General features: G+C 42.7%; 1 pseudogene; it reads left to right on the top strand.

The window, feature by feature from the left end:
• Positions 1 to 685: 685 nt before the first annotated feature.
• LOC147457243 (small ribosomal subunit protein uS9-like) lies at positions 686 to 1,110 on the top strand (annotated as a pseudogene).
• The last annotated feature ends 10,794 nt before the right edge of the window (positions 1,111 to 11,904 follow it).

Below are 11,904 nucleotides of genomic sequence, written 5' to 3'. Positions count from 1 at the left end.
GGTTTTTGGATTTTGTACATAAGCGTATACAATAGGGATAGCCCCTCATTATTTCATACTCATATTGTACACATAAGGGAGGGGGGTTACATTGGGGCTACATTCAACTACCTGAGCCACCTTAAATACATTAGTAAATCTCTCTCCCTCTGTGTGTGTGTATGTGCGTGCGCGCGCATTGATGAATACTTTCATGGCATGGTGAAAGTAAAGGAAAACTTGAAATTCTCTCGTTTTTTGAGTCAAAATTAGAAGCTTTTGTCGGTAATTACACTAAAACTTATGTAAATATCCTCGTTTTCTTAAAGCCAATCTCAAATCCCTCTAATTTGTCAAAATTCCCAAAATACCCTTCACGTCACGTGCTAGATTCCTGCATACGATTGGACTTTTACTCCAACCTACAAGAGAATGAGGCACATGAGGAATCTGTGAAGATTCCAAGCAATATAATTGCAAGCAAACTAATATACCCCTCCTATAATTCCAAGCAATATAGGATCATTAAAGGGCGCTCATAATTTTGCATGCAATATGTGTCGAGAGTCGCATCACTCGAACCTCCCGAGTCCTGACTCCCTCCTCTTCTTCCTATCCAACTCCATCCAGATTCTGAAGTCCATCATCTTTCAGAGAGAGAGAGAGAGAGAGAGAGAGAGAGAAGGGGGGGGGGGAGTGCAGAGCAATGGCCGCGGCAGTAGAGTCAGTGCGGTGCTTTGGACAAAAGAAGACAGTGGTGGTTGTGTGCCATTGCAAACGGAGGAGGGGCTTGATCAAGATCAATGGCTGCCCGATCGAGCTCGTGGAGCTTGAGATCCTTTGTTACAAGGCCTTCGAGCCGGTGCTGCTATTAGGTCGGAATCGCTTTGTTGGCATTGATATGCACATTCGGGTACATGGGGGAGGTCACACTTCACAAATTTACGCAATTCGTCAGGCCATCGCCAAAGCTCTTGTTGCATTCTACCAGAAATTTATTGACGAGCATTCCAAGAAGGAGATTAGAGACATTCTCATCAGATATGATCGTACCCTTCTCGTTGCCCTTGTGATCCCAAGGAGTTTGATGGTAGAGGTGCCCGAGATCGCTTCCAAAAGTCATACCGTTAATTTTTCTGTAGTTTTCTTCTTCCTGCTTCTTCTTGATAAAATGAGCAGGACAGGAGAAGTTTTTTGTAGAATGTAGAGCAACTCTGTTCTTCAAGAACATATTGCTGTAGCAGGCTTATTTTGCATCATGATATGATTGATAAACTGGCTTTTTTAAATATGAGGTTTTTGATAGAGAAAAATTCAACAGTTTCTTTTAAATTCCTTCTTTGTTTTTATTTCATGGAGTATTGTAAGACCTAGTTGTTGCGCAATATCTCTGTGTGCCTATTAAATAAAGATGAGCTTGTTGATTTAATAGATAGATAGATAGATAGAGAGAGAGAGAGAGAGAGAGAGAGAGAGAGAGAGAGAGAGAGATGAAATGAAATGTTATATTAACGTCTTCAAAAGGCCAAAAAGACCTATGAGACCAATCAGTTACAAAATAGTGAATCTAATACCATGTCTGGGTACAAAAGAACTAGAAAAGAACTAGAAGTGGAACAAAATACTACTACTACTACTACAATCTAAAACTACGTGGGTGTAGCAGCTGATACAATAGGTACCCGGTAAACTGGATGCAACAGTGTGTGAAACAAAGATGGAAGAAATGGTGAGGATCCATCCTCATCTGCACTCTGGATGTCGAGAGAGTATGGCTCGAATCTTCTGTTGTAGTCTCCGTCGATGTTGTGTAGCTCCTCTCCTCAGTCGCGGTCGTCTGTATCTCTGTAGCTCCAATGCTCGGTCGATGAGAGTGCCAGTAGTGGTCGAATGAGTGTGGGACGAGCTCTGCAGTGGTGGCTGCTCCTCTGGCTGTCCCATATCTAGTGAAAAGAAATATGTAATGTGTCTCTGGGACTGCCTCTCTCTAGCTCTCCCCAGTAAAGTGTCTCTATACCTGTGTAACTCAAGTAGATATAGTCCAAGACATCTCTGATCCTCATAACTCATGACCCTAGATAGAGGACCAAAACCCTCTCTGAATAAGCAGTGGAAACGTCCCCGTATCTCATAGAACACTGTGCAATGACATATGTAGTGCAACTCTGTCTCTGGCTCTCTCTGGCATAATCGGCATATCCTGCTGTCTGCTGGTATCCCTCTGAATCTACCAGTCTCAATCTCGAGCTGATGTGAGGATGTGCGTATCTGACCAATGGCACAACGCAAACCATGAGACATATGTGTGTCCATGTAGCTGGGTCGAATCACAAACCCATCTCCTGTGAGGTGGAGAAGATGCTCTCTATAGAAAGCCATCTTCGTGCTCAACTCTTGAGGCGGCTCTATCCATGTCCTCCTGGTGTCGAGCTGGATCAGGTCCTGACGAATGAGTCTAGTGATCTCCACCCGTGTAAGAGACAGCGAGGGTGCCTGAAGAGAATACTGGAAAGGGGGCAACCTGTCCATGGTGAAGCCATGCGTCTGAAACCATGAAGTCATCTGTGCATACCAGCATGAAGTGTCCCCCTGTAGAGCTAACTGTCTGGAAGACTCAAGGGCCAGTCTAGCATATCTGTCTCTAGTAGTATCCCATAGGCTGTGCACAAAGGACATTGATCTGGTAAGCGTCTCAATCTCCATGGGGGGGGCAGCTAGCTCTGCTCGAACGATCGCGTGAGGTACGGAGGCCTTGGCTCTAATCAATCGGGAGATCATAGATACCAAGGGCCTCTCCATACGTCTCCAACCATCCTGGCCTACAGAAGGTCCCCATACCTGTACCCCATACATCATAGCTGAGGCTACTAAAGTATCAAAGAGCCATAACTTTGTCCGAGGTTCCTGGAACTGAACCTGCGAACACATCCTCTCCAAGCCTCCCAAGGCCGCATAAGCTCTGGTCAGTCTAGTCTCTGCTGCTCTCCCCAAAGAAAACCTCGGCCCAGTGAAGACTATCCCAAGGCAAGTGTATGCATCTGTATACTCCACAATCTCTTGACCATACGTGAAGGTCGGCGCCGATCTCCTGATCCACTGCGGTGTGGTGTTAAACACCATGACCTTGGTTTTACCAAGGTTTACAGACAATCCACTATCCTCTGCAAAACTGTGTAATGCATCCAACTGTCACTGCATACCCTCTGGTGAGTCAGAGATCAAGACAATATCATCAGCATATAACAACAATGGGATCCACGTCCCTGCCAGCTGGGCACCTCTATCACCCTCTCTGTCAATGTAATCAGACACCTCATCAACATACATACCAAATAGAGTAGGAGACAATGGGCAACCCTGTTTCACCCCGATAGTGGAGTGAACTAAGTCAGATATCCCCTCTGGGGTGCGTACATGTCCCATCACTGATCTGTATAAAGCCATAATCCCCCAAATCAACACTGTGGGCACCCCCATCTCCTGCAGTCTACGCATCAGTCGAGCTCTCGGTACCATGTCAAATGCTTTGCGGAAATCCACAAAGCTACAATAAATCCGTCTCCCATGTGACCTGCCCTCCTCAATGATAGCTCTGAGTGTCAGAATATGGTCAAGAGTGGAGAAACCCCTCCTGAAACCTGCCTGTCCCTTTGCCCGTACACCCTCACCCTCTGCCCAGTTACTCAACTGCTGCTCAATAATGGATGCATACAATCGTGCCAGTGTGTGTCCAACCATAATAGTGCGGTAATTTCCAGGCTCTGTAGGATCACCTGCCTTGAATATAGGCACAATAGTAGACAACCTCCAAGTCTCAGGTAATCCCTCACACATGGCACGATTGAACAACACTGCAAGAACCTCCATCAGCATATCCCTACTGCCTGGTGTATGCAACACAAAACACGAGAGAGAGAGAGAGAGAGAGAGAGAGAGGGATGGAAACTATGCTACCCAATGCTGAGAACTATGCCGCTCGTGCTCAGCATGTCCTCCTTTTGCTCGGATGGAAACTTTCAGAGCACAGTGACCTTGCCTCTGCGCACTTGGAATGCATTAATTACAAGATATGTTCAAGAAGGTGAACTTGAGCAAGCAATGAACTGTCTGCATCGAATGAAGGTGACGGTCTCTCTCCAAATGCAGTAACCTTCACATGCATTTTGACGGCATGTAGCACCGTAGGAGCAATTGATAATGGGGAAGAAGTTCATGACGAGATTGCTAGACAGGGGTTTCTAGGAAGTGATATCATTCTTGGCACTGCCCTGGTCGATATGTATGCCCAGCGTGGTGCTCTCTCGTGAAGGCGAAACATGTGCTTGAGCAGCTACCTATGCGGAGTGTTATAACTTGGAATGCATTAGTTGTAGGGACCATTCAAAAAGGTAATTCTGAACAAGCACTGAACTTTTTTAAAAATGCAGCGTGAGGGTCTTTCTCCAAATGCAGCCACATTTTCTTGCATTCTCAGCACTTGTAGCCGCTTAGGTTTAGTAAAAGATGCTCAAATGTTATGTTTCGATGGCTCATATTTATGCAACTGCTGGAATGAAAAAGGAGGTAGAAGGTATTGAATTAATGAGGGTAGGACATGAAGAAGCATGGCAGAGAAGAATCAGCAAATAGTTTGCCTATTAGTGTAAGAGGAAAAGCTTGTTGAAGGTATTGCATAAGGCTACCATGATACTTCCCAGGTGTGTAATATAGGGCATCTTGATGAGGAGAGAATAGGGCCTTGTTGCTGCATCAGTTGCTTTCCAGGTCATCAGTTTGATGTTTGCCACGTTCCTGTTAATGTGATAAAGGATACCCTTTATGCTTAATGGAGCATTATTTTAGAACTTGGAGGCAGTGGTGGAGGAGAAGCATTATTTCCTGGAGATCTTCTACGACCAACAAAAGCTAAACAAGGACATCAAAGCCCTACTAATACTGGTGATCTGGGATTTTTTGTGGCCCATATCTACGATTTCAGTAATGACAGAGACAGTTGTTGCTTTTGAAATTTGACTCCCTCCATGGTGGGGTTGACCTTCTTGGCAATCTTCTTACCAAATACAGAGGATGCAAAATAATTAGGCTATGCAAGGTTGTGAGTAAGACTCTTAAGTGTAAATATGGCCAGTGATGGGATTATTTATTACTTGTGAAGCACTCACTCACCTACTGACTGGTGGTACTAACAGAACTAACTCAAATTGGGATGCCCTTGAAGAGATTCAAGGATTTCACAGGTGAAGAGTAGAATTGCCAAAAGCATTCAAAGGTGGCGGAAAGCATTCCAGGTCTACCATTACAAGAGAAAATATTCAAGAATACTAGTAGCTTTTGATGAATCAACGATGTGTTGGTTATCACGGGTATAAACATTCAGTAGAAATAAAACAGTACTCTACTATATGTGGGAAGCTGTAAGGATTGCTTTGGCTAGTGGCAAATTGCTTCTCCGTCACAAATGAAGGTATGCTTACCTCTTTTCCTTTTGCGTCTTTGTGTAAAGTTTATGGCTTAGTGTTGATGTGCTCACTTGTTTGATGTCTCATCCAGATATCATTGATGAAAGAAGATTCAAACTGGGAGCTACCTTTCAACAGGTCTGAGGTGTTGTTGTACATGTCAAAGTGAAGGAGAGCAACATCTCCAGTGCCAAACCAAGTCAGGTTAACCTTACTAGAGGCATGTGTAAAAACATCTTACTGAATCTTGTGCTAGATCGGAAAGTGTTCATGTAGTCTTGAAAGTGACATTGAGCTCTATCAGTTTATGTTGGATATTGTCAATCCGTGGTTGTGTCTATTGGCTAGTCCCCACAATCCCCAAAATGCATATTGTCTGCTAGGCTTCTGCTAGGTTTCTTGTTTCTTTAGACAAAGACTATTATGATTTCTCAAAAATGCGCAAAACTCCAATAACCACACAAATTCTTTGAGAGGATTTAGGAAAATTATCTAGAGCCAGAATGGAGACGTTCTTCTGTCTATAGTAGAATGTGTCGCTAGGCCTCAGTGAAGTGCTATCATTCTTATCTCTTTTGGTTTAGATAATAGTGATAAAAGAGGGACACTCTCCTCTCATGTGTGGATGTTAGCCCACCCAAGTACTTCCAAAATGTGTTCCTAGCTTGCCATGAGGATGCCCAATCGAAGAAGTAGGTTGTTTCCAAGCTTGTGGAGAATTTTCTTGGTAGCTTCCAACCCAATCTCAAAGAGGACCTGCATTTTCTGCATTGGTCCCATAATATGTTTCAAAATGTTTTGATTGTGCCTATTGCCAGCAAAAGAGAGGTTTTCGTGGTAGTGTCTGACCTAACTCTCTCAATGAGACTACTCTATGCATCTCGCAAGGAGACAAGCCAGGGGGAGGATCATGACCATGATCGTTGTGTGGCCGTGCAAACTGCATATGATTGCATTGAAGGGCAAGTCATTACACTGCATCATAATTGATGGGTGGCTTCTTGAGATTGCCTCCCTATTTGGAGTCGCAAATTTGCACAGTGTTGTAGAGCTCCATCTTCCACAAGTCTTCCCCCTTGCTCCACACATGATCTTTTCATTCCAGGAATGTATGTTGTAGAATCTCTTTTTGGAATTAACATTTTTTCTTTTATCTTTTGTCCATGTTGCTATATAAGTTTGAGGTTCTTGAATCAAGTCTTGTACTGCCTTATCCTTTGTGACTTCAAACTTGACTTTGCGTAGTCAGGTAATTTGTTCATCTCTTTGTCTACACCGTTTAAGTAGTTTGTAAAATTTTCAACATATTAAATAAATATGTAACTACTCTTGCTTCGCGATCCTTGTTTGTGTCGGTGGTTTAGCCCCTCTACAGTTTGTAAGGTCAGATTTATATGGCCTTATACATGATTTTGGAACAAGTGACCAGTCTTGCTAAACCTTCACTTACATTGTGATTTATCTATCTTACCTAATGTCGAACGTTCATACATGAAATGTCCTAATTGCCTAGACTTTGTACAATGTTGGGCAAATGAATGCTCCTGGTTTGACAAAAAAAAGCGCGCTTGACATATCGATGAATGAGATAGTTGTCATGCCAAGGTATGTCCAAAAGAGTGTCGCAATGCCCTAACTTTATGATGCAAAAGTCTTCCTTGCCATGGTACCCTTGAACGGTGATCAGAAGAGCAACAATGTGTTATGCACCTTTTCAAGTTTGCTCTATGTGTCACAAATTGATGACGTGGCAGTACTTCCCGAACACACACAGCAACAACAGATGACGTGGTAGATTGTACGACGGGCTGATGATATGGCAGACTATACAGACTGTCCAAAAATTGCGTTGACTGGCTGATGATGTGGCAGTTGTACGGAATTTCGTAATTTGTAATGGCCAAGGATTTCATATTCATATCCCAAGAGACCTTAAAGATCTAGCTGATGAGAGAGAGATGACCTTAAAGATCACAAATTTCTTTACGGTCAGAGGAGCAGTTGAAACAACAAATTTCAGATCTCACCCACACTAGAGGTACGTTGATTGATCAAGTAATTGATCTAGGAAAATCTAAGCATCCACGACCATAGAGGGCCTCACACCATCCACGCTCAACTTCTACACGCTGAGAGTCATTTGAAGCTCAAAAAATGTAAATTAAGAGTCGTGTATATTTAGTCAAAATCTAGGGGAGTGAGTCAACTTTAAGGCGTGAAGGGAGAACTTCATGCTATATACTGATATCCGTGATGGATTGGCCATACTACTTGATGCCTTCTTTGACATGGAACCAAGAGAGTGTAGCAAAGGTTTGTCTTTATTTTGTATATAATTACAAATATAGTCTCAATTTGTCACATGGTCATATGGCTTGACTGGGTGTGTCATTTTGAGCTATGGATTTTTACCTTTAGTTCTTCTAGCTATCCATATGGCTTGACCGGGTCTCTTGAGCTTCCATTCTTACCAAATGTGTAGTTGTGCCTCTTTTTACGATAAAAAGCGTTAAAGATGTAGTTGTAAATTCTATAGTCTCAATTTCCCACATGGTAACATGGCTTGATTGGGTGTGTTATCTTGAGCTATAGTTTCTTGCCAAGACACGTCTAGTATACCTTGGGTCTATGTGTCACACATACACAATGTCTTTATTTTTGTATATAATTACAAATATAGTCTCAATTTGTCACATGGTCATATGGCTTGACCGGGTCTCTTGAGCTATTCATTCTTACCAAATCTGTAGTTGTGCCTCTTTTTACGATAAAAAGCGTTAAAGTTTTTAAGACTGTTAGTTTTTTTTCCATGTAGTTACAAATTCTATAGTTTCAATTTTCCACATGGTCATATGGCTTGATTGGGTGTGTTATCTTGAGCTATAGTTTCTTGCCAAGATATGTCTAGTATACTTTGGGTCTATGTGTCACACATACACAATGTCCTTATTTTGTATATAATTATAAATATAGTCTCAATTTGTCACATGGTCATATGGCTTGATGTCACAAAGTGATACTTGAAACCCTAACCCTAATGGCCAAAAACCTAAATGTTGCCAAAAAAACCCTAACCCTAAATTTATGCTAAACCCTAGTTTTACCCTAACCTAACCCTAACCCTAAAGGCAACTGGTGATGTGGCATGGATATTCCGTGGCGGGTGCAAGAAATGCCGATGTGAACAGCCCCATGGTTGGCGGATATGATGACACGTGGCAGGCCGTACAATTTCGTAAATTGCGGCGCAGATTTTGGGAAAAATCCAACATGGAAAGTTGCTTTATTTTTTCTACGCAAGGCAGCAGAGAGAGAGAAAGCTTTTCTCTTTGTTTTCTATAGCTCAACAGAGCTTGTGAGAAAAAGAGCTTTTGCTTTTATTTAGGTTTTGATTTGAAGCTTTTGTGGCTTTGCTTTTGGCAACCCTTGTAAACAATAAATACGTGGTGAGGGTTCACACTCTGCAGAGCATCTGGACGCAGAGTCTGAGAGTGAAACCCTAACCACTCTCTTGTACTTTGAACTGATTAATACATAAAGAAATACCAAAAGGGGCGCTAGTCTTTGGGGCCAACATCTCTAGGCACGGAACTCCGTGGGGCGAGTGCAAATCTATTGTAAACTGTGAACTGTTTTGAAGTGGTTATTTGGTGCTATTGTGATTGATCCTTGACTTGGAGTGTCCAAGTCTGTTACACTGGTATCAGATTTAAGCGAAGAAGATAGAAAAGGCAAAAAGCAAAGCAAGAAACAATGCTTTGGAAAGGACAAGAAAAAGGCAAAGAAGTCTAAATCTCGCCCAGTGAGTGATAGTTCTACAGAGGACTCATCTATAGACATTTCAGACTCCGATGACGGAAAATTTTATGCGAACAAGAAGAATTTTTATAAAGCCAACCAGTATGACTTTCTGGAAGATAAAAGCAAGAAAGTTCGAGAGTTTAAGGATGGTGGACAGTCGATCAAATTTGACATTTTTTCAAGATACAAAGATGCTTCGAAGGCTTTGTCTTTTATACAGCAGTTTGACATTGCTTTCGCAGAAGGACGCTACTCATAGCACTCCAAGATTTGGAGAGCTGCCTTTTATTTTAAGGGGAATTCTCGAACTTGGTAGTCCACACTCCTTTTAAACAGGACTACGCCAGTTAAATGGCTGAAATTTGAGAAGCTTTTTATTTCTTCTTGGCTGACGCAAGAGTATGAATGTGATATAGGAGCTGCGTGGAACCATCTTCGGATGACCAAGAGAGATACAGTGGATGCTTACTGTGAGAGATTTTGGAGCTCTTTTCTACCCGCCTCTTCATTCAAGAAGATCTCGTTCAGAGAACAAATTGAGCAGTTTACCTTGGGTCTACCTACAGAGATCCAAGATCACTGCTTGGAACAAAAGTCAGCTTCTATTCAGGAGTTGATGAGTCATGGGAAATGGGGATTTGCCATTCACTCTGGCAGTCTAACTACCTCACCAATGAGGTCATGACGCAACGAGCCGAGAAAACTTCAATGAATGAAAGTAGAAAGAGAAAGAGCGACCCAGAAAAGAAGGATGCACGACCCAAGCTTACTCCTGAGGAGAGAGCTCGCTTCATCAGGGAGGGAAAGTGATTTGGATGCGGGGAACATGGACATATCTCCGCAAAGTGCCCTAACAAAGCACCGTATGAACAAGATGAGAAAGGCCAGAAAGTTCTAAAGCAGCTAAGAGACGTGGAAGAAAAGACAGATAAAAAGCAGAACTGGTACCACATGGCGTGGGACCTAAACCAAATCAAATGAATGAAAGTACAAACTTTGCCGCTTTTGGGGCAAAGTGAAGGATCAAGAAGCTCTTTCGAAGGAGCCAAGGCGAACCTCTTTTCACTTGGAATTGGCGGCTTGATTTGGAACTACGCTTGACAAGCTGAGACCACAGGCAGAGGTAGTTCGAGTGGCACCCAGACGAGATGTTGCCATTACACCGAGCATTGGCAAACTTCGTTCGCAATGACAAGGGTGTTCAGGGCACACAAGTGACGTTCTACTCGAAATCCCTTGGTTCCACAAGAACTACGCCGTGGTTGACTACCGAGCCGAGAAAGCGACTTTGACAAATGAAGGGCTCAGAGATTGTACCTGATGAACTTCAGTTTCTTTACTCATTCTTTTGGGAGAGAACTAAACGATGGATAAAGGTTGAATATGTTTTAACCTGAACAGAAGAACGCCAAGATATTTCTCCACATTCATGCCGATTGCTTTTAGAGGGCCTGAAGATCATACCATTGATCTGATACATGGAATCACACCACCAAACTGGCCACCTTATCGTGTGAGCCGAGCACAGAATGAAGAGATTATGAACCAAGTGAAAGACCTCTTGGAAAAGGATCTTGTCTAGCCTAGTACTTCACCGTATTGCTCTCTAGTGTTGTTGGTTTTGAAGAAAGACAGATCTTGGAGAATGTGCATTGATTGTAGAGCTCTCAACAAAATCACCATCAAGAACAGATTTCTGATTCCTAGGATCGATGATATACTCGATAGATTACAAGGATCCTCGTGCTTTAGCAGGATTGATCTGAAGAGTGGATATCATCAAATCAGAATCACACTCGGAGACATCTACAAGAAAGCTTTTCGGATGACTTTTGAGTTATTTGAGTTTTTGGTGATGCCTTTTGGCTTAACCAATGCTCCTACGACATTTCACTGGATGATGGACATGATTTTTTGTACAGGCTATTTGTTGCCACTTTCTTTGATGATATCATTGTTTTCTCCAAGAATGAGGCAGAACATAGAGATCATCTGCTTTAGCTCTTTCAAGAATTACGAGATCACAAGTAGTGATTAATGCAAAGAAAAGTGAATTTTTCCTACCAGAGATACACTTTTTGGGACACATTGTCTCAGCAGAGCAGGAGTGCAAATGGATCCGGCCAAGATAGAGACAATACGTGATTGGCTCGATTTGAAGAATGTCCATGAAGTTAGAAGCTTATTGGGACTGTGTTCGTACTACAAGCGGTTCATTCAAAAGTTTGCAGAGGTTGCTTCCCCTTTGCATATCTTGACACAGAAAGGAGTCCCTTTCTCATGGGGACCCACAGAGGTGACTGCCTTTCAGACATTGAAAGAGAAATTGACTACGGGACTAGTTTTGACTTTGCCGGACTTGCAGAAGTCATTTGAAGTATATTGTGATGCTTGTGGTCGTATTCTGGGTGCGGTCTTAATGCAAGAAGGCCATGTCATTGCTTATGAGAGCCAATTGTTCTCAAGGCCGAAGATGACATCACAGAATTATGAGAAAGAGCTTTTGGCGGTTATCTATGCTCTTACTCAGTGGCGGCATTACCTACTCGGAGCGGATTTTACTGTCTTTCCAGACCATCAGAGTTTGCGCTACTTCTTGTCACAGAAGCAACTTTCGAAAAAGCAGATGCGGTGGCGAACATCTTGTCACAGTTTCACTTCCAAA

This window comes from Adiantum capillus-veneris, chromosome 5 (assembly GCF_014529385.1).
Source record: "Adiantum capillus-veneris isolate H3 chromosome 5, ASM1452938v2, whole genome shotgun sequence".
In the NCBI taxonomy this organism is placed as follows: domain Eukaryota; kingdom Viridiplantae; phylum Streptophyta; class Polypodiopsida; order Polypodiales; family Pteridaceae; genus Adiantum; species Adiantum capillus-veneris.
The sequence above is the reverse complement of the archived record's forward strand: the minus strand, read 5'-3'. Positions and strand labels throughout refer to the sequence as shown.